Source organism: Oryctolagus cuniculus, chromosome 4, assembly GCF_051225735.1.
Source record: "Oryctolagus cuniculus isolate XC-2025 breed Fujian yellow rabbit chromosome 4, ASM5122573v1, whole genome shotgun sequence".
Taxonomy (NCBI): Eukaryota; Metazoa; Chordata; class Mammalia; order Lagomorpha; family Leporidae; genus Oryctolagus; species Oryctolagus cuniculus.
The window spans coordinates 162434893-162457381 of record NC_142870.1 but is presented as its reverse complement, the minus strand read 5'-3'; the positions used below and the strand labels follow the sequence as shown (position 1 = coordinate 162457381).

The 22489-nt window shown below is 39.8% G+C and overlaps 1 pseudogene; it reads right to left on the bottom strand.

The window, feature by feature from the left end:
* Positions 1 to 2059: 2059 nt before the first annotated feature.
* LOC100352427 (epithelial splicing regulatory protein 1 pseudogene) lies at positions 2060 to 4224 on the bottom strand (annotated as a pseudogene).
* Between the last annotated feature and the right edge of the window lie 18265 nt (positions 4225 to 22489).

Genomic DNA, 22489 nt, shown 5'->3' with positions numbered 1-22489 from the left:
TATGATTTTCTATTTTGTAATGAGCCTAATAAATATATATTATATACTCAATTTTATTGACATATATGAAAGTATATTACTGTGGATATAATACAATTTGATACAGGTTTGCAATGTACAATGTAATTACAATTTCCAACTCCTTAAACATTTACAATTTTTTGTGTTGGAAATCTTCTAATTCCTCTCTTTAATTTATTTATAAAATATATGACACATTGTTGTGAGTTACAGTAATTCCATTCAAGCACATTTTAATACATGTAGCAAGTCTACTTGTTCAAGGTACAATATGATAATACTACCTAACACTCATTGTGTGCCTATTAAATGTCAGTATTAATCTAGGTATTTATTACTCATAAAGCCTCCCAATGACCCTATGAAACAGACAATATTATTATCCCTAATGTACAGAAGAAGGAAAAATACCATAGAGATTTAGAGATTTGCCCAAGATCCTCAAGCTAGAATTTCAAAACAGCTCTGTACTATATTAAAGTTAATATTCTCTTCAAACAAATGCTATAAAAGATTTTGCAAGGCTTAAAATTAAAAATCCATGAAAGAAATAAGAGAAGGAAATGTGGTTCTTCTTTTCTTTTCTTCAGCTGTCTCTCTCCCACCCTACTGTTCAGCCCTATATACATCCACACAAATCCGTCTTTTATGAATACAGGAAACATCACTCAGACACTTTCCAAATGTAAACTGATAATAAATAATCAATTAAATCACAAAACACATCACAAAGAGATTAACCTTCATTCAAGTAACTCAAAAATTAGACATTGCAACAGATTAATCTGCTTTCATTCCTATTCCATTATGTCCCATGTTAGTTGATGTTAATGTACCAGGAGGGCAAAGAATGGGCTTGATACTTAGAACCATATTTCCCAAAGGATCAGTATTATAACAGGGATCTTTTGCAGAAAAAATTAAATAATGTCAGACACTACATGTTTCACAGTGTTATAAAAATCCCCAAAAATTTGAATATCGGAGAGCTCACCAACATCAACAAGCCAAAGACCTTTTGAACCTCAGGATACTCACCAAAGAGGACTTCCTGCTTCAAATAGAAAGCTCTGAGAAGAAATAGGAGATCAAGAAATGGAAGAATGACGATCACTAGTCTACCCTTTCCCTCTTGTCTCATAAACATCAGCTAACATGGATTTAGCTTTGCTCCAATAATTTGACTTATTTTAATTAGTCAAATTTTAGGATCCATTTTTCTTGACTTTTAGATTAGTAGGTTAGGTTATGCTGCCCACTAGAGTACCCCTCCCTGGGATATTGCACAGTTTGGGGTTCAGAGTCCATGATGTTGGCGCTAAAGAACATCTCTTATTTCTACTTAACCTAACCCAATCAAATGCTCAGCACTTCTCTTGACACCTCCAAATCAGCCTTGTCAGAAGATTGGGAAGGGCTGTAGACCAGCTACACCTCACTCTGCAGCTCATCATTGCCTAATACAATGTCTTGCCCCATTCTTCTCAAAAGCTGCTGCATGACAAGTCTTCATTCCCCATACTTAATTAGTCATCTTCTTGTTTTACTGGAAGGATAGCAGTTTTATTCCCTTTCTCAAGTTTGAAATTTAAGTATCTCAGGACTATATGCTTAGAATACTTAGCAAAAGGGCATTTGTACAAAGCATAAGGAGACAGAGGGAAAAGAGTGGGAATACACAAAAATGAAGCTTCTGTAATGGAATTCATGGTGAAGGTTGTAAATAATAGTGGTGTATTTTTGCATCCAAGGATTAAAACTTAGGAAACACCTATAATCCCACTTTAGCTGGAATTAATGGACATGTCTGATTTTGGATTCACATTTTAAATGCCTACTTGCAATCAGCAAGAGTTCAGGTGTGCTGCATGCTGCTTGCCTCAAGGATTTGGCTTCACTGGCTCCATTTTTTCACTCCACCAAATGGTAAGAAACAGGCTCACTGTCCAATCATTTTTGCTGAAAATACTGCAGCCTGAGGGTAGACAAACATCTCCCGCAGCTGCTAGAAGTTTTCTTGTGTCATATGGATTCAGGATCACCCTATATCTATCAAACACTGGTAACCTTGGAAGAAGTTAGGAATCTCCTTAACTCCGTATTGTATTGTAGCCCAGGCCCTGCCTTTTGACCATGCTGCCAGGCTGTGGGAGGACACTGTTAAGATTAGCAGCTACAGGGAAATAGCCAAGACTATTAGGGGAACCCAGGGGCTGGGAGAGTACACTGTGTAGTTCTTGAAGAGCTGAGAGCCTGCTGGGTAGTATGTCATGGAGGGTTTCAGTGCTCCTGGATTCAAAAGCACAGAGGGTTGGTAAATGGCAGCTTCAGCAGGAGTCACTGCTGCAGGGACTGGAAATGTGTAGGAGGGAGGAGACAGGCTTGGTAACTTACACAGCATCAGGGATAAGCATTGCAAATAATAGTGCCTCCGATCAACATGAAGTTCATCTCCTCAGCTGAACACAGAGAGACTTCAACATAATTGCCCTTCGTTTTTTAAAAAATAGAGAACAGATTCTATAAACCTAAGGACATAATGATACTTCATACTTTCATCATTCCCTCCCTCTTCCTTCCTTTCCTTCTTTTTTCTTTTAATTTATACAATAATATGTTTTCAATTTATTTATAATCACAGGCTAAGGTTCCACTAAATAGTCTTCAACAAGTAATAAGTAGGAAGATTGGATTTTTTCTTGTACAGCACTCTGCACAGTCATAAATGCTCTTTCTGTAGACTTCCTCTGGATAAAGGCATCTCCTGATGGGCCGCCCTGGTGATTCAATACCACGTGGACCTCATGTGTATGAATATCCACAGAGAACAGGCACGAAGTCCAGGATGTCTTCTGTTGTGGCCACATAGGGAAGACCTCAAAGGCACACACAGTCTCCAACATCTGTAGGAAGCATGAATTGTTGAGGAGTACTTGAATAATGGGAGGGGTTAGAAGTAGAATGAGATGGGATAAACCTGTTGAACTGATGCTGTGCTCCTGAAGAGTTCAATATATCTTCTACCCAACAAGTCCTCATTCATCCTCAACACATCCTGTGCATCCTTCTCATGAGGAGGACAAAAGCATCCCCTGTTGGTCTACCATCAGGAAAGGTAATGAAGAGGATGCCTTCCTTTCCCCCAGTGGTGGGGCAATGCTGTCCAAAGTAGGCCATCACTTCTTCAGCTGTGGCCATGAAAGGGATAGCCCACATGTGGACAACGACTTCATTTTCCTTAAAGAGAAACCATGCTACCTCATTGGATGTACCACTTGCAGTTAAAAAAAAAAAAAAAAAAACTTCACCTGTTGCTTTGTAAATCTCAATGTGCAGGGTCCCTTTGTGATGTTTATGCTTCTGCAGTGATAAGTCTCTGTGCTCCTTATGCACAAACGTAAGCAGAGCTTCCCCATTCTTTGACCCTGAGCATTCAAAGTGCTGCACCTCCCTTGGCAGTACTGAGTCATTTGAAGAATCCTGCAATATCTTGATCCAAAGATTGCCATGGTAAACCTTCTGCCCTGACTACAGTGTTATCATCAATAAGCTTCATCTTGCTGCAAGTGCTACTTGCAAATTTTCAACTTACTCTTTCTAGATCTGAAAACTTGTGATTATAAGGCTCTGGAATCATGGCTAAGATTGCATTCCCCATATCTTCAACTTGAGGGACTCCATATCTGGAGACTGAACTATTCTTCTCAACTTTTAAACATTCTGTCATTGCTGCAATGTTCAGTTTGTCAACATCAAGTGCACCCAGTCAACAATTCTTGAATTCTTTTTGAAGATAAAAAGACAATAGAAGCACTCATGGAGTAATACATTATTCTTGCAAGCCTCAGAATGCAGGATTTGCCTGTCATGGAGCCGTCTATCAGTACAGAGACAGAAGGAAGTCCCAACCCCAATGTTAAGCTCATTGCTCACAGACTGGTTGAACTCTCAGAAGACACTGTCCAACTGCAGCATGGAGGATGGGCTTCCAGCATCTATTTTAGTTTCTTTTTTACAATCCTCCATCAGTTCCCACTGATCTGGTCTAACTAGTATTTCATCCAAACATCACACCTTCTTGTTGGCCAGATTTGCCACTTTCCATAGCAGCAGGGCCAGCTCCTTCTCATCTGAATGCAGCTTGGCCTCCTTGGCCCCAGCAGTGATCCCAAAAAGCACCACCAAGTAAGCCAGAGATGCCATCGTGATAGTAGATGGGGAAGAGAGTAGAGGGAATCAGGAGGCAGTAAGTGGGATGGAAGGAAGAACAGGAAAACCTGTGCTAAATTCTCTTCTACTAGAAAGAGAAAAAGAGTGCCTGCCTGCCCCTACCTGCCTCATAGCTGCTGGTGCAAAAAAACTAAATAAAAAAGCTGATTAGCTATCTTCTTATCCTTCAGTCTAGACAAGGGCTATAATTGCATGGTCATCATCTTCTCACTTTTGTTAGGTCCCTCATCTTATTGATCCCTACCCCTCCTCCATTGGCCCCATAAGCTTATAGATGACAAAGTGGAGAACTTCTCTGGAACAATCTTTTCCAATATTAATTATTTTGAGTTTGTTTTGAAATTCCTGAAGCTATCACAACACAATCATACAAATCCAGTGAAAAGTGCAGAGCTCTCAAGTGATGTATCTCAATATACCCCAGATCTGTACAAGGGATATTAAGAATGTTCATGGAAAATGTATGTTATGAAAACTACGTACCGATATCAACAGTTTTGCACTAAAATAAACTTACTTCTTAATTTCATTTTTCCACAAATTCTTTTTAATCCTCAAATACCTACCTGTAGCCCAACAACTTGGTAAGTCTCAAATGTCCCTTCCAGTGGTAATACCCTATGATACCATAATGCTGCAGCGCTGGCACTAAACAAATAACACACAGAGAAAGAGACTTGCTGAACAGCAGGTAATGCACTACTCCCTGGGAAGACTTTGAAACATAGATCTTCATTAAAAAAAAATTGGTTTCAGATTTCCCAACTATCAACAACTACAGATACTACTATAAGCAATCAAAAAATAGGCATAAAACTCCATACCTCAAAAATGTGTAACAAAACCCGCATCTCTCCTGTGCACGCTGGGGAATGTCTAGTTTCTCTATTCCCTAACACTGAGTGGGAGCCCCTGTGCACTTTCCTGGTGATGAGTTAATCACCATGACTAACATTTTCCTGAACTGTCACTTATTCTTCACATTATAGGTGTGGTGGGGGTGGTGAGATGCTTTTGAAGAGATACATCAGAGCAAATGCATCCAAATTGACGGACTTCCTCAAAGGGCATGCCCTTTACCTAACAACACCAACAGTCATGCAAACTCAACTCAAACTGTACTTTGGGAAGCACTTTCACTATCAGTTATTAATTACATAATAAAGAAAAAGTCTTATCACCTTATATTGAACTACATATTTTTTGAGGAGAGCACTGACTTGACTACCTAGCTTAATGAGCCATCTAAGTTAGCAAGCTTTATTTACCAGGAAACACTTGGGCCTTTTTCCAAAAGGCAAAATGACCCACAAAGTCTTACAACCACAGTAAACATTCTCACACTGTGCCAAGAGTTTAAGAGGAAATTCTAAAAGAGAAATTTTAAAGATCTTTTCATCGGTGACATCAGCTGCAACAAGTTTAACCTCTCAATATAAATATTTTGGTGGTGTTGATATTCACTAGGAAGATATCATCTAGCCGGCATGTTGTATGTTGCCTTATCATTTTTTGTTTAGCACCACTCATATTAGTTATTCATCTTTATAACACTTTATTCAGAAAGAATTTACTGTAGTTGTAAGGATATATTAAAATATAAGCAATAACAAAAATTAAAATTGAGACTAGGGAAGAATTAAACATAAAAATCCAAGAGGGGCATAAGCAAGAATCAGAATGCAGTGAACTTGTGACCTGTGATGTGGCTGGCTGCCACTGGGAAAAGGAAAACCAGATCAGCTACACAATTCATAATTTCCTAAGAAAGGAAGCAAATCAAGTGATCAGGAAGAACTGTGTGATTTACTGGGTTTACTGTTCCCCATGAGCTCACAGGCAGGGCCAGCTAAGCTTTTCCTCAAAAAATGGTTTTGAGAAAATTCCAAGTCATAGGAGACTAAATGAATGAGATCCCAATTTCTGCTCCATGTTGAGACATGGTTGCAATACTAATAGACTTACAAACAATGAAGTGTGTGAAACAAGGCACCTCCCTTTATTCACATGTGAGTTCAACAATGTCTAATTGGAATAACATTGATTCTTTTAAGAAAAACAATATGTGTAAATTTATTCTAAAGTTATTTGATAAGGCCACTATTGTATAAGATTAATGTGCAATAAACCATCAAAAATTGAGGAATTTCTTGCCACCTACATGGGAGACCCAGATGAAGCTCCTGGCTTCTGGATTCTACCTGGCACAGCCTTGGCCATTAGCCATTGAGTGAATCAGCAAATGGAAATCTTTCTCTCTCTCTCTCTCTCTCTCTCTCTCTCCCCCTCTCTTTCTCTCCCTCCCTCCCTTACTCCTTTGTAACTCTAACTTCCAAATAAATATTAAAATAATATTTAGGAATTTGAGGGTTGGTCATTTGCCTAGCAGTAAAGACTCCGTGGGGAAGCCTGCCTTCCATATCAAGAGAGCCCTGGGTTGAATCCTGGCTCTCTTGCCTGACTCCAGTTTCTTGCTAAAGTGCATTCTGGGAGTCAACAGGTGATGGCTCAAGTGGTAGGGTCTCTGCCACCCATGGAGGGAGCCAGGTTGAATTCCTGGCTCCTAGCTTCAGTCCAGTCTAGCCCCATCTGTTGCAGCCATTTAGAGATTGAACTAGTGGATGAGCAATTTCTCTCTTTCTCTTTCTCTCTCTCTGCCTTTGAAATAAAAAAATCAACTTTGTAATTTAAAGACTGTTACCCCAAAATATCTTTTTATCCTAGGATGGTTGAAATGGATCTCTCTTTTTGTTAAAATAGTTTTATCTATTTATTTGAAAGGTAGAATTACAGACAGAGGGAGAGATAGAGAAAGATCTTCCATCCACTGGTTCACTATCTGGATGGCTGCAATGGCCAGAGCTGTGCCGATCTGAAGCCAGGAGCCAGGAGCGTCTTCCAGGTCTCCCACACGGGTGCAGGAGCCCAAGAACTTGGGCCATCTTCCACTGCTTTCCCAGGCCATAGCAGAGAGCTGGATCAGAAGAGGAGCAGCTGGAACAAGCACCCATATGGGATACCGGCGCCACAGGCAGATGCTTAACCTACACCACCACAGTGCTGAGCTCAATATGTCTCTTTTTAAAGATATATTTAGCTAGTTGATTTTTTCAAAGGTAGAAGCATCATCACGATTCTTTGAAGATATCAATTATACTCACAGATACATTCAGAGGCTTGCACTTGCTTAATCGGTGCACTGGAACGATGTTAAATGTTCTTCAATAAGGTAGTGGTTAAACAAGGTGTGGCACATCCTAGGATACCATGTACGTACTAAAAAGAATAATGTAGTTTAAATTGACTCTTATGAGAAGATTCTCAAACAGTTGTGGGATTTCTTTTTCTGTTTGCTGTTTTAATTCTGATCCATGGTGTTTGTTCTTCTATTTGTTGATTCTACTGGTTTCTTTTACAATGTTAGTCATCCCACACAATTGAGTGATTCTTGGTAGCTTGTTCATCTTTGATTTTCAGTGTCTTAGCTCTCTGAGAATAGTACATTTGTCCCCTTTCATTATGAGGAAAATATAATGTGCTGCCTGGGAAGATATGCCTGTAGCTCTCCTGTAGCTTTGGAACTCTCCCTCCCACATGGTATTAGCCGCCTGGGGCACTGCCGTTTCTCTCAGGTCCAAGTGATCTTGCCATGGTCTCTGTGGGGTACAGATATCTTTGTTTGCCTACTGTTCAGCACACTTAGGGGGAGAGAGTACCACGGAGTGTCCCAGCTTCTCCTTCTGTGGCACCTCGCAGCGCCAGGCTGAGGGCTATCCCAGAGCCTGCTCCTACATCTCCATCATCCTCTCCAGACGCTGAACCTCTCCTGACACTTATGTACCTTGTTCATGTGTTAAGCTGTGGACTTCCAACTTCAGCCTGACTGAACAAAGTATCTCAGGATTTCTTATTAAATATGCCCACCTAGAGGGCACTTTATAATGTTTCAGCATTTCTATAGACAGATTTCTAAATTCCAGGCTTTGGGTCACTTCTGGGGTTTCAGGGTTGGAACAGGAGGCAGGTTTGCTCAGCCCACTCTCACAGCCAGTCCACGCAGGTTCATTGTGGAACCACTGTGTTCAGTTTCCCTCTTGTATCATACTACATAAAAATCCAATTGAGGCTTTCATGGGGACTTAATTGAATTAATGGATTGATTTAAGAAGCATTTACATCCTTGGGGTATTGATTTTTCTAATGCCTAAACTTGTATTTCTTTCTCTCCATATATTTTCTCTATAGAATATTATAATTCGGTTCACATACAAGTATTTCTCAGTTCATTTTCTTTTACTATTAAAAAAATTGCCTGAGGCTAGGTTCTTTATCAAGAACAGGGGCCTAGGCTGGTGCTGTGGCCCAGCACATTATATTCCGATGGCTGCTCCACTTCCAATCCAGCTCCCTGCTAGGAAAGCCTAGGAAAGCAGCAGAGGATGGCCCAAGTCCTAGGCTGTTGCCATTGATGTGGGAGACATGAGTGGAGTTCTAGGGCTCCTGATTTCAGCCTGGTTCAGCGAGCCCCAGCCCTTTGGGTCATTTGGGGAGCAAAACAATACAACATTTGGAAGAAAATTCTCTCTCTCTCTCTCTCCCCCCCTTCCCCTCCCCCCATCTTTCCCTCCCTGCAACTCTTTCAAAATAAATAAAAAATCTTAAAAGGAGGGAATCCATTAAACACAATTTTGGAGGGTTTCCCATTTATTCAGCTTCTGGTGAGGGCTTCCTGCTGGCTGTACCACAACATAGTGGGGGAATGGGATGGGAACCGCCCTGTACAGGAGGGCTCTATGTATGAGGAGGCCTTACTGTGCAACCATCCACAATCATGGGACTTCCTAACAGTGATAACACTCCCACAAAAAACACATGAATCCCTTTCAAAGAACCTGTTGCTTCCCACTGGCCCTGCCTGTGAAAGGCTCCATCACTTCTCAACACTGCCACATGAAGGATCACGCTTCTGAAACAGTGTGCATTATGTGTACCGTGATTTTCATTTCAATACTGTTTGTATTGGAGACAACTAGAAAATATTATGAACCTCCATTACCAGGAAAATAAGAAAAAATAAGTCATGAGGCATACAACAATAAAGCATCACACAACCTTTGAAATTAAGCATGGTGCCCCAAGTAAATGATACAGACGGGCTGAATGGATTAAAAAACAAGATCTATCTATCCGCTGCTTACAGGAAACACAACTCTCCAATAAAGACACACACAGAGTGAAAGTTAAAAGATGGAATTGATATTTCATGGTAACAGAAACCAAAAACAAGCAAATGTAGCCATCTTAATATCAGGCAAAATAGGCTTCAATACAAAAACTATTAAAAGAAAAAAAGAATGGCATTACATAATGATTAATGCATCAGTTCAACAGGAAGATGTGACTATTTTAAATGTGTATGTACTCAGTGCCAGGGTGCATGGCTATTTAAACCAAATGTTAATGGATCCTAGTGGAGACATTGACTCCAATACAATAATAATGGTGAATTTCAACACCCCACTCTTAATAATGGACAGATCAACTAAACAGAAAATCAAAAAAGAAACAACAAAGCTAATTGACACTAGGATCAAATTGATATCTACAGAACCTTTAATTCCATAGTTGCAGAATGTAAATTTTTTTCATCAGTGCATGGAACTTTCTCTAGGCTAGACCATATTCTAAGCCATAAAGCAAGTCTTAACAAATTGAAAAACAAATGAAATTCATATCATGCAACTTTTCTGACCACAATGGAATGAAGATGGAAATCAACAAGTTAAGAATCTCTAGAAAATATGCAAACATGGATACTGAACAACATGCTCCTAAATGAACAGTGTGCCATGGAAGAAATCAAAAGGGAAATAAAAAATTCTGGGAAATTAATGAAAATGACAACAAAACATATCAAACTTATGTCATACAGCAAAAGCAATGTTAAAAGAAAAGTTTATATCAACTAATGCCTACATGAATAAATTAAAAAGTATCAAATAAATGATCAGTACATTCATAGAAGTCCAACTGATGACTGAATAAGGAAAATGTAGTATATATGTACTATAGAATACTATTCAGCCATAAAATAGAATGAAGCCCTGTCTTTAGAAACAAAATGTATGTAAGTGGAAACTGTTATACTTATTAAAATAAGCCAGGCTTAAGAAGAAAAATATTATGTTTTCTCTGATTATGGAAGTTAATATAGGATAACAAAAAACATATAGGAATGAAATGGTCATTTGGGGATATGGTTGTCATTTTTTGCCTTGTTTTTACTCTTTTAGAACTGTTGTCCTCCTACATATTACTTGTCAAATATTATGATTAGTGGTGAATTAAGCCTGTGAATATAGTGTGGATTAAAATTATGGCTTTGCAAAAACTGATGAAGAGAGGAGAGGGATAGAGAGGGAATGGGGGAGCAGGAGAGTGATGGAACTGTGGTTGTCTTCTTGAAACTGTACCTATGGAATGCATAAAATCTGTTCTCTTTATATGAATAAAATAAATTTAAAAGAAATTAAGTATGTCTGGAAAGACAGTACCATGTGAAAGTAAAAAAGAAAGATAAAGGGTAATATAATTTCACCCAATTTTTCATTCTTCCACAAAACTCTCTCTCTATATATATTTGTGTATAGGATAATTAAGAAAAAGAAAGGTTTATAAAATGATGTGTTTTTAAATATTTGCCTCTGGGAAATATTTTTCCTAAAAAAACCTGCAATGACAATTATTGCTATTGTAACATGAAGGAAATAGTAATGGTTGTTTCAAGTTATGTTACTAGGTGGCTTGTTTTCAACCGCAACCAGAAGTTACTAATGTGTGACTTGGTGTCTATGTGAGTGGTTGTGCCAATCTGGGCTAAAGGGTGCCAGATACTATGGAGAAAGGAGTAAATATGGTAGCTAAATGGAGCTATTCAACTATAGTAGATAACATGAGACAGAGTGGTAAGGGAGGATTCTCAGGGACCATCGTAAGAGATTAGCTGGAGAGAATTCAGACTGAGGAATCAGTTTATGGAACTTTAGCATGAAGTCATATTCAATATGGAATAAATCAAACCAGGCATCTCAGACATTCAAACTGCTCAATCTAACTGTATCTAGTGTCTCTCATGAATATTATTCATGCAAAATCAACATAGCTTGGTACAAATCATAAAATTAAATTTTGATGAGAGAAGATATTCAATTGTTTACAATGTTCACATTTGCGAAATCTATTTTAAAAAAACGAGGCTGATGAAATACCCCAAGAGGTATTAATTAATCCATACCCTAGCAATTAATTTCCATCTATGCAAAAACTAAAGCACAAAAATATAGAAACTCATATCTAGAACTAGCTCTACTGGTTATTGAGAATTGTCAAAACCAAATGAAGGGGCCTGTGGCATAGCAGATAAAGCCACTGCCTGCAGTGCCGGCATCTTATACGAGTGCCAGTTTGAGTCTCGGCTGCTCCATTTCTGATCCAGCTCTCTGCTATGGCCTGAGAAATCAGTAGAAGATGGCCTAAGTCCTTGGGTCCCTGCATCTATGAGGGAGATATGGAAGAAGCTCCTGGCTCCCAGGTTCAGATCAATGCAGTTTCGACCTTTGTGGCCATCTGGGGAGTGAACCAGCAGATGGAAGATCTCTCTCTCTCTCTCTCTCTCTGCCTCTGCCTCTCTGTAGTTCTGCCTTTTAAACAAATAAATAAATCTTAAAGAAAAAGAATGAAGTTAGCTTTTGTGTAATATAACCTCACATGTGGTCAAATACCCTATATTCCTAAAGCTCTACCTATGAAATTTGTATTCATTAAATAAAAACTTTCAAAATAAATAAATAAATAAATTGCAGACTTCAAAAAAAAAGTCAAAACTGCCATAGCAGAAAAAAAAATGTAGCTTTCTGTCCATCAGAGGAATGTTGACAAGCCTGCTGTAGGGAAAGCAGAGATGAGGTGGTTGTCCCTTTCTAGGAGCTTCATGTACAACATCTCCTTGCATCTTTACAACAGACCTCTGAGTTGTTCCCTGTTATCTCCATTGGAACTAAGAAAAAAAATAAAATTGGCAACAAGGAAGAAGAGAGCTTATGGCTTTTACTGAAACAATGTTCTCAGTCCTGCTATTTGACTCTACTCTCGCTGTATCCAGGCAGCACATAAGATTCCTCTCTGCTTCTTAAATTGTGGGAAATAAAGGGCTCTCTGTATTTATCCTATCATGACCTATCTTTATCTTTTTAACAAAGGACAGTTCAGTTACTGCTTAAGATGTTTTACTATCTGATGGATATTTGAATTTTGTATCAGAATGCTTTTAGGTGCATAAAACCAAGAACTGGTTCATACTTCCTAAAATAGTATGAAAAAATATCATTTCACGTAACATGGAGTCCAGAGGAAAGGCTGGCTATTATTTGGTTGACATATGGACCAAACCTCATTAAAGCAAATGTTCTTCACCTCTCTCCCAATTGTTATCTCTGCTACTTTATTTTTATCTCAATTTTCTTCCATTGTGGTTCCAGAATGGTTAAAGCTAATCCAGGCATAACTTTTAGACTTGAGAATATAAATATCAATATCATTTTCCAATGAATAAGGGGATACTCTCAAAAGACTCAGAAGATGTTTTTTCCTTGAGCATAATTAGATCATACGCCCATCTCTCAACTAGCTATCAGCAAGAGCCATGGAATCTCCTTTATTGGTTTGGGCTGATTAAGATCCAATCTTCAGAGCCAAGGCATGCAGGCATGGGGAGAAGACACAAAGCTCAAGCTAAATTATGAGTGTTTTGTGGGGTAAAGAAGAAGATGAGAGGTAACACTGACAGGTAACCAACAGTGTTAATCGTATGACATAAAATATACAAGTCCAAGATCATTCCAGCCAGATGTGCCCACTCATCATCCCCAGCATTTTCCTCCCAGAGATTTTCTTCTGTGTATGTGGTTGCTATTATTTGCCTTGTGAAGAATAGGCACTCGCTACTTCTCTAGAAATGTGAATTTCACCCATCATTTTAGGTTCACTTCAATCTCACCTCCAACTTCCTAACCAACCAACACCTCTCCTATAAGGTTAACTTGACATCTGACTAAAGTCTGTAAGACTCTGAGGCCACCACCAGGAGGTGACCAGTAAGTTGCTCAGCAACGTTAACCGGTTCCCTGGGTTATTGCCAAGCCTTCACCCAAGCAGCTACATGCCTGAAATTTCTGGTTCTCTCCTCCTCTGGACTTACATGAAACACCACACTGTAGATGAGAAGATCTGACATCTGGAAACCAAAACACTGGGGGAGTTTACTGCCCTCAAAATACATTTGGGCTGATGGAAAACAAGAGATCAGAGGTGCTAGGGGAGCTGAATTTCCTCTCCTTTAATCCTCTCATGGACTTCTCTTAGAGACAATTTCTCTAAACCATGTTGCCTGAAGATGCTCTTTAGGTTCAGTAAATGCACTAGTTGAGCAATATAGACCGTCTCTTCACATGGATTGTAAAGGCTATAGCCAGTGCAGTAATGCAGAATTCCACACTGCTTCATATTTTTATTGACTTACTCTTTCCTTTGCTGTCATACTGTAAACTACACCCCCTACACAAAGCCCCAGCATGGTGTTTACCCTCGCCTGAGGCTCTGCTTTCTGGTAATCCAGGCTACGGCAGAACCCAGAGAGAGCTGTGGGGTGCATTCTTCTCTGAGCAACAATTTACTTAGCCTAAAATGGAAATGTGTGTTGGAATGAGAAGGCCATGCCAAAATGGCTGCTGGCAAGCAAGCATCAGTTACTCAGGAATGGCTTCGAAACCCACCTAGCGATGGAGACTGCCTGGCAACAGGCTGTGATTGGATGGCTTCGGATACTGCCTGGCAACAGGCTGTGATTGGTTAGGGCATAAACTGCCCCCTGACCGGATTGGCTGCCTTGGCTATTTAAGCTGCTGTACCAACGAAATAAACAAGTCTGCAGGCTGCTCACCTCTGGCCTGCTTTCACCTGACTCCCGGGGTCTGTGTGGTGACTCCGTGCCTCTTGCCCCCACTGTGCTCCTCCTCTCAGAATGAATCTACAGCAACAGAAATGTACAACATTCTGGCTTCCATCCCACAGGTGAAGACTGTATAAACTACACAATTAAAGTAAGTATATATTTTCAGGCCATTTGGAAAGGAAGATTCTATTTTGTTTTAGACAAATCAACAGCCTAATGCATTAACGTGTACATACATCTTTATTCATAAAAATGTAAAGACAGGGGCTGGTGTTATGGCACAGTGAGTTGAGTCACCACTAGCAATACCTGTATCTCATATTACAGGGTCAGTTTGAATCCCAGCTGCTCTGCTTTTGATCTAACTTCCTGCTTATGTGCCTAGGAATATAGCAGATGATGGTCAAAGTGCTTGGGTCCCCACTGCTCATGAAGGAGACCTTTATGGAGTTTCTGACTTCTGGATTCAGCTTGGCCCAGCCCTGGCTGTTGTAACCATTTGGGGAGTGAACCAATGGATGGAAAAATTACTCCTTTCTGTATCTCTCCTTGTCTCCCTGATGCTCTACTTTTCAAATGAGTAAATATTTTTTAAACTGTAAAACCATTCTATAACATCTAAAAATCTGTAAAGCATAAAACCTAACTTCACTGAAGGAACAATATACAAATCTTCCTGAACATACATCATTGGCTGACTGTTTGACATTTAGACAAATCACAGGATAGGTCCCATGATTCAATCAAATTTCAAAAGTGCCTTGAGTCCTGAGAGTTGCTTGTTGATATCATCCAAGAGAACTCATGACTAAATTTTTATAACATGCTATATAGAATTTTGTTAGCTACAGAAATCAGCTAAGAAAGTAAATTGGCCATGGACAATGACAAATAAAATAATCATAAAAATGAATATAGAGAGAATGTGATGAGGGTAGAAAATTGGAATCAGATTAGGCAAAAATAATTTTTAATTGCTTGGTTGTAAAAGAATGCATTGTGCTTCCTGTGTGACATTGGTCAGAGAACTTGTTCACTAGAAATATAGCCCTCTTTGCCCTCTGAGTCTCCAGTGCCTTTTTTTTTTTTTTTTTTTTTTTTTTTGACAGGAAGAGTCAGACAGTGACAGAGAGAGAGAGAGAGAAAGGTCTTCCTTTTTCCGTTGGTTCACCCCCCAAGTGGATGCTTCGGCTGGCACACTGCACTGATCCAAAGCCAGGAGCTTCCTCCTGGTCTCCCATGCAGGTGCAGGGCCCAAGGACATGGCCCATCCTCCACTGTACTCCTGGGCCACAACAGAGAGCTGGACTGGAAGAGGAGCAACCGGGACAGAATCCAGCACCCAGACCGGGACTAGAACCGGGGGTGCCGGTGCCACAGGTGGAGGATTAGCCTAGTGAGCAGAGGCGCCGGCCTCCAGTGCCTTTTAACTATACAATTTATCATGCATTGTTGCATGCTTCTATTCATGCTTCCCCATCTTTCTGAAGCACCCTTCTTTTTCTAGGTGTCTGACACCTTCTTCTAACTCAGTTCCTAAATCACTTGCTTCAAGAGTCTTTCTGTGCCAACAGATAGTGATTGGCAAACCCAATCTCATGAGCCACATCTTTCCCTCCCTGGAATTTTTGTATGGCCTGCCAGCAAAGGCTTCCTACATGTCAAGCACCTGAACTTAGTCTGATGATGGGAGCCCTAACTCTCAATCTCAACTACCAAGATGTTGTCTACTGTCCCAATGACAACACAACTTACAGAAGACTTCATAACTCAATTATTATAACTAAGTTAATTTGCCTCAACAAAAATTCATGGGTCTTTATTTCTATCTTGTTCTATAAATAGCAACACAAGATCCTTAACTTTGCTTCTAGGTCCACAAAGCCTGAAATATTAACTATCTTTCCCTTTACAGGGAAAATATACCAACCCCTTCACTAGAATCATGAAGCCCAATGCTGGAAGAACTCACGTAAGAAAACCAGCACCTATGTAAGGCCTGTCCACTCCCATTTTTCTGCAGGATCATGACTGGCCTCCCAAGCCTTAGAGAAGCATTATTCTCCTCCCCAACTCAAAGCTAAACAAATGTTTGTTAAATGATCAGAATGAAATAAGATTTCTCAAAGAGCATCAAGATCAGACCGCATGCCCAATCTCCATATATATACCTATCCTCTCTGCCTTTTGCTCCATGTTTAATTTAATGGAAATCTAATGCCTGGATGAAATCCAGGCCTCATTCTGTCCCCAGCAAGTACTTGAGGATGCTACATGGGAGGCAGCTGTGAAGAGGGAGGGAGATGTGAGCTGCACTGAAGGTCTGGAAAGAATTTCACAGCCTAATAATAGTTTATTAAAGAGCTCTGGCAAGACTGCACTGGCTTGACAGTGGGGTCCTCACCTTTCAGCTTCCTTTTGAAACAGCTCAGTAAAACCAATCTGCCTGTGCCTGGAGAACCGCCATTCAATACAGCACAACTTTTTACCAGGGCTGCAGTGTTTACACTGGAACTCCATTCATCCTATTTACAAAAAGGTCAGACACAACTGAACAGCCTGCCTGCAAGTTTTATTTAAATTTATTGTGTTTTAAAAGAGGCCCTTTAGAAAAAGTATTCAATCTGTGCTTGAAATTAAGGAGCCATTTGATGTGAAAGATTTGTATTTCAAAGGTCATCAGCTGTATGGAACTTGGTCAAAAGAGATTTGGATAGAAGTAGCTGAAGGCTGACAAATACTGGGCAGTTTTCTTTCTCTGTTCATGTCTCACTCTCAACTATATTGATTATACATACTTAGAGAATATCTGCTGCTCTAGCAGTAGCACTTGGAGAAATTAAGATTCCAACTCAAATGTTTTAAAGAACCAAGTCAAGTATAAAGAGATGGATGGATGGATGGATGGATGGACAGGTGATATATAAATAGATAGATACTGATTGATAGGGGCTTTGTTATAGCAGAAAAACATGATTCCCTGATCAAATATTTGATGATCTACATCATTTGTAATCAAAAATTCAGAGAAAGGACACATAGCCAAGCATATTCTGCTTATTTGAAGGGGAATTTTCAGAGATAATATTCATACTGTAGTAGTGATTGGCTAGGGGACTACTCTATCATATTCCTAACTGAATTCATGGCACACACAGCTTATTACAGATTGTTCCTGGAACAGGATGCCTGTAACGGCAAAGGCCAAGAGGCCATGCCTTCTGGGGCTATTGCTTGAACAGTTTCTTCATTTCCATCCATTTAGATGAATTCTTTTTTTTTTAACTTTTATTTAATGAATATAAATTTCCAAAGTACGATTTATGGATTACAATGGCTTCCCCCACATACTGTCCCTCCCACCCACTACCCTCCCCTTTCCCACTCCCTCTCCCCTTCCATTCACATCAAGATTCATTTTCGATTATCTTAATATACAGAAGATCAGCTTAGTATACATTAAGTAAGGATTTCAACAGTTTGCTCACACAAAAACAAAAAGTGAAAAATAATAGATGATTTTTTTTAAATGATGATGAAATCAGATCAGACCTATTGTCATGTTTAATCCCAGTGAGAGTCAAGTTGGGAATTGACAATTTTTTTTTTTTTTTTTTTACAGAGGATCAGTTTAGTATACATTAGGTAAAGATTTCAACAGTTTGCACCCCCATAAAAAAACAAAGTGAAATATATTGTTTGAGTACTCGTTATAGCATTAAATCTCAATACATAGCACATTAAGGACAGAGATCCTACATGAGGAGTAAGTGCACAGTGACTCCTGTTGTTGACTTTACCAATTGACACTCCTGTCTATGGCATCAGTAGTCTCCCTATGCTCCAGTCATGAGTTTCCAAGGCTATGGAAGCCCTCTGAGTTCTCCGATTCTTATCTTGTTTAGACAAGGTCATAGTCAAAGTGGAGGTTCTCTCCTCCCTTCAGAGAAAGGTACCTCCTTCTTTGAAGACCTGTTCTTTCCACTGGGATCTCACTCGCAGAGATCTTTTGCCAGAGTGTCTTGGCTTTCCATGCCTGAAATACCATTTAGATGAATTCTGCACCAACTAAGCTCTTGAGAGACCAAAGAAATAGTGTTGGTGTTGATTTTGTGTTTTTTTTTTTTTTTTTTCAAAACAGTCAATGATATAGGAAGGATTTGACGGGTTAAGAAATAAAAGCATGCTATTTTAACAGTGAACGAACTGTGTGCTTCAATTATGTATTCAGAGACAGGGCAATGAAGAACCTGTGGAACTGGCATGGGTCTGAGCCAGAGGAGTTAAGAAAGGGAAAACAAAAAGTGTCTCTTTCATTTGTCATTTTTCTGCTTTTTCTAGTCTACAACATTTCACACTTCTAGTCTTTAACAGCATAGTAGAAGGCGAAAGAGTGAAGAAAGAAAAGAATCAACTTTGCTATCAGATAATCTGGACTTGCATTCCAATTCTGTTACTAAGTTATTAGATAAGTTGTCTCAATTTCAGTTTCCTTCAGCATAAAACTATTACAAAAATAAGACCTCCTTCATCTGTTTAGTGTGAAGATAATGTGAGATAATGTATGTAAACAAATAATCCAGGTGCCTGATCTGATAGACTTGTGCACACTGTAACAACACAGAGATCAAGTGCAAGTTCACACTATTACACCAAAGAACCTGCCCTGACTTCCCTAGTGGGTCCTTAGCTTCACCTAGAAGCATGAAGCTGAATGTTGCCAGGGAGATTAGATGCCTTTCTTGGCCTCAAATTTGCCTGTACATATAACTCAACTAAGAAACTCCCCATTTTAAAATCCATATGCTTGAACCCTTTCCCACACCTAAAGAAATAGAATCTCTGGAATGGGTTCCTGACACTTGTAGTTTTAGACAGTAGCTCCCGGGTGATTCAGGAAAGCAACCTGGTATGGGGCCTTATGAGTTGATTCACCCACCATCAAATAAAGGGATTCCATCTCTCACGTATTTCAACCTCTTCAGGGCATTTCAGCCCTCTCAAACAGCCAGATCATCTGTCATGTCATTTGTGTTAGTGATTTTCTCTGAAGCGCAAAATCTAACCATTTCTATAGCTCCATACCAATTCTTGGTATGGAACAAAGCTGTCTTGCATAATAACTGAAGGAGGCTAGTCATGCTAGTCAGCAGGTATGCTATGCCTTATATTCTCCTTCAAATTCCTCCAAGTACTTCTTTTAGAACATTATTTCTAAGCCAATTCACTGTCATTTTCATCTTCATACAAGCTCAATTATAATATATTTCTTGCAAAGATCATATCAGAATGCAATAGAATTCTCTGTGTGATCTATTTAGCACAAATAACCATTTCCATGATCTCCTACTAAGTAGTCTCATGATTTCTTAGTTTTTGTCTTTTTGATAGCTATCTGCTGCTCTTTAGTTCATAGTTCATCACAACCATAGATGTTCTAAAGAAACTGTTGCCCAACCAAATCTTTGTTATTTTTACTCCCATCTTTAACTTTTTAGGACAAATTTGGGACCATATTTTCCCCTACTTTTTTGGGGAAAAAAACCCACGTGTATTATTTATATATTTATTTGCAAGGCAGAGCAACAGAGAGGGAGAGACAGAGACAAAGAAATCTTTTATCCTCTGTTGTTTTCCCCAAATATCTGTAATATCTGGGACTTGGCCATGCCTAATTCAGGAACTCGGAACTCCATCCAGGTCTCCCACCTGGGTGACAGGAGCTCAAGCACTTGAGCCATCCTCCATGCTTCCCCAGGTACATTAGCAGAAACACAGATCAGAAACACTTCAATATGAAATACAGGTGTCACAAATGGCAGTTCAACCAACTGTGCCCTTCTGGCCCTATTATACCCCACTTTAAATTTTTTTGCGGTGGGGAGAAGTTGGCTCATCCTTCCAATTAGCTGAGATAAAAATACACTTTTTATTGTAATCAGCATTTGCACTGTTCTTCCTTTGTTCTAGTTATCTCATTAAGCTATTGCTTTAGAAATGTGCCCTTGCAAGAATGTTTGAGGCCTGTGAAACTCCACTACAGACCTCCACCCAAAAGACACATCGATCTATACAACCACCTATGAGTCTGATGCTATCGAGTGCCTTGCTGTTCTCAAGAAAAATTCTCATTGAGTACCTCCTTGGGTCTACCAACCTCACAAAGATACCCATAAACAAACTGAAGTCAGCATCAAATGTGTTAATGAATGCAAAGAGTGGCTACGAATTCTCCCTTTTCTAAAAGTATATAGACAGTTTAATAATCCATTTCAGAATTGTGTCAAGCTTGCCAGTTTTTATGAACAAGAACCTAGCTTTGTGAAAATAAGGGAATTATTTGAAAGTTTTGATTTTTCTGAAACTAATTCACAAGTCCTCAGAGGTTACTAACAATGACACAAACACAGAATTCCCATTTACTAGGTTCTACTAGCATTTTAAAGTCATAGTTCCTTTTATTCTGGTATTAAGTTATTGTAAATCTGCAGGAACTTACTTCATTTACTCTCCTTCCTAACCTTATGTCACAACACCACTTGATTTTGTTTTTCATTTTCTTCCTTTCCACTGGAAAATACTTTTCTTTCTTTTCTCAAAGATTTATTTTATTTATTTGAAAGTCAGAGTTACACAGAGAGAGGAGAGGCAGAGAGAGAGAGAGAGAGAGAGAGAGAGAGAGAGGTCTTCTATGTGATGGTTCACTCCCCAGATGGCTGCAATGGCTGGAGCTGCACTGATCCGAAGCCAGAAGCCAGGAGCTTTCTCCAGATCTTCCCACGTGGGTGCAGGGGCCCAAGGACTTAGACCATCTTCTACTGCATTCTCAGCCAATAGCAGAGAGCTGGATAGGAAGTGGAACATCCTGGACTCCAGTCGGCACCCACATGAGATGTGGGCACCGCAGACAGCGGCTTTACCCGCTGTGCCACAGCACTGGCCCCAACCCAACTCATTTTTAAGGTTTTCACTAGTACCCAGCTTAGTTACTTTGCCTATGCAAGCATCTGAACCACACAAAGGATCTTCATGCTCCTCAGTGTGAGCACGGAACCCTGAGCCTCGAAGACAGACACAGGGACTGCTCAAAGACCTAGCCACACCCCACCTCATGTTCTATTGCACAGTCACAGAATTCCCAGTCACAAGTCTCCCACAGTCACTGGGAGTAGAGGATCCACTCACAGACCACAAGCTTCCCCTGAACACAGAAAGGGTCAAGTGTTCCCAGAGTGAGCTCCCTAACTGATAGGGGTTGGTTGGTGCTCTGCGTTGACAAGTTGAGTCCAAGCTCCATGATAGGGGCGAAGGGAAGGGAGCCCTCTATGGACCTAAGTGGGTGCACTGCCCCCCACAAACTCTCTGGGCCAGACTCAAAATTTTTCTAATCATGTGTAGACATGTTTAGTTTAAATGGCAACTGTCATGGGCATGTTCCTAATGGTACCTGCAAGCTGACTCATTCTTGTCATTGCTTATAACACCTCCAGACATGTGGTTGGTGTGTGGATACTTTCCTCAGAGCTATCCAGACTCCTATATTTATAGTTCCTAGAAGTGGTCTTTTGAATCTGACATCTTAACTTCTTTCCTTTGCAAATCGGACATTTTGAACACACCAAAAAACAGTTGAAGATCATCACAGAGCTTCTCAATTTGTAAAACTAATAGGAAAAGTGAAATCCTGAGACAATACTCAGAAGTCCTTAACGCTTCGAATTCCAACACCCACACTGATTCTTAGAATGGAAAAGACCATCAGTTTGCCTTGGGCTTTTCTCTTGCAAACATTTTCTAAGAAATACTGATTGTTTATACCAAAAGTAATAGGGTTTTCTCCCTTCTGGTTTATTTCTAGCTACTTTTCCAACAAAGATTTTTTTTTTCTCCCCAACTCACCCACTTTAACTTGCACATCACTAGATGTACTTTGTAGGGATGTGTCCTTGTAATAAAGTCAACAGAGCAAAACCCATAGGGGAGCATTCGTTTAAATGTCTTTTGGGAAGAAAGGAAACAATCCACAAAAAGAAAAGCAACAATGTTCTTTCAGAAATAGCCTGCTGTGGCAAAAAGAAAGGCATAGAAAAGGACAATTTTGTGATTCAAAGGGAATGCAGAAGTCAGAATTGCTGCCAACACAGAGGACAGAGGCGTAAAACCCTGGGAGGGTAAGGTCGCCACGCTGTCCATGCTCAAAACAGCCGCTTATCTCTCCCTGCCTAGGAA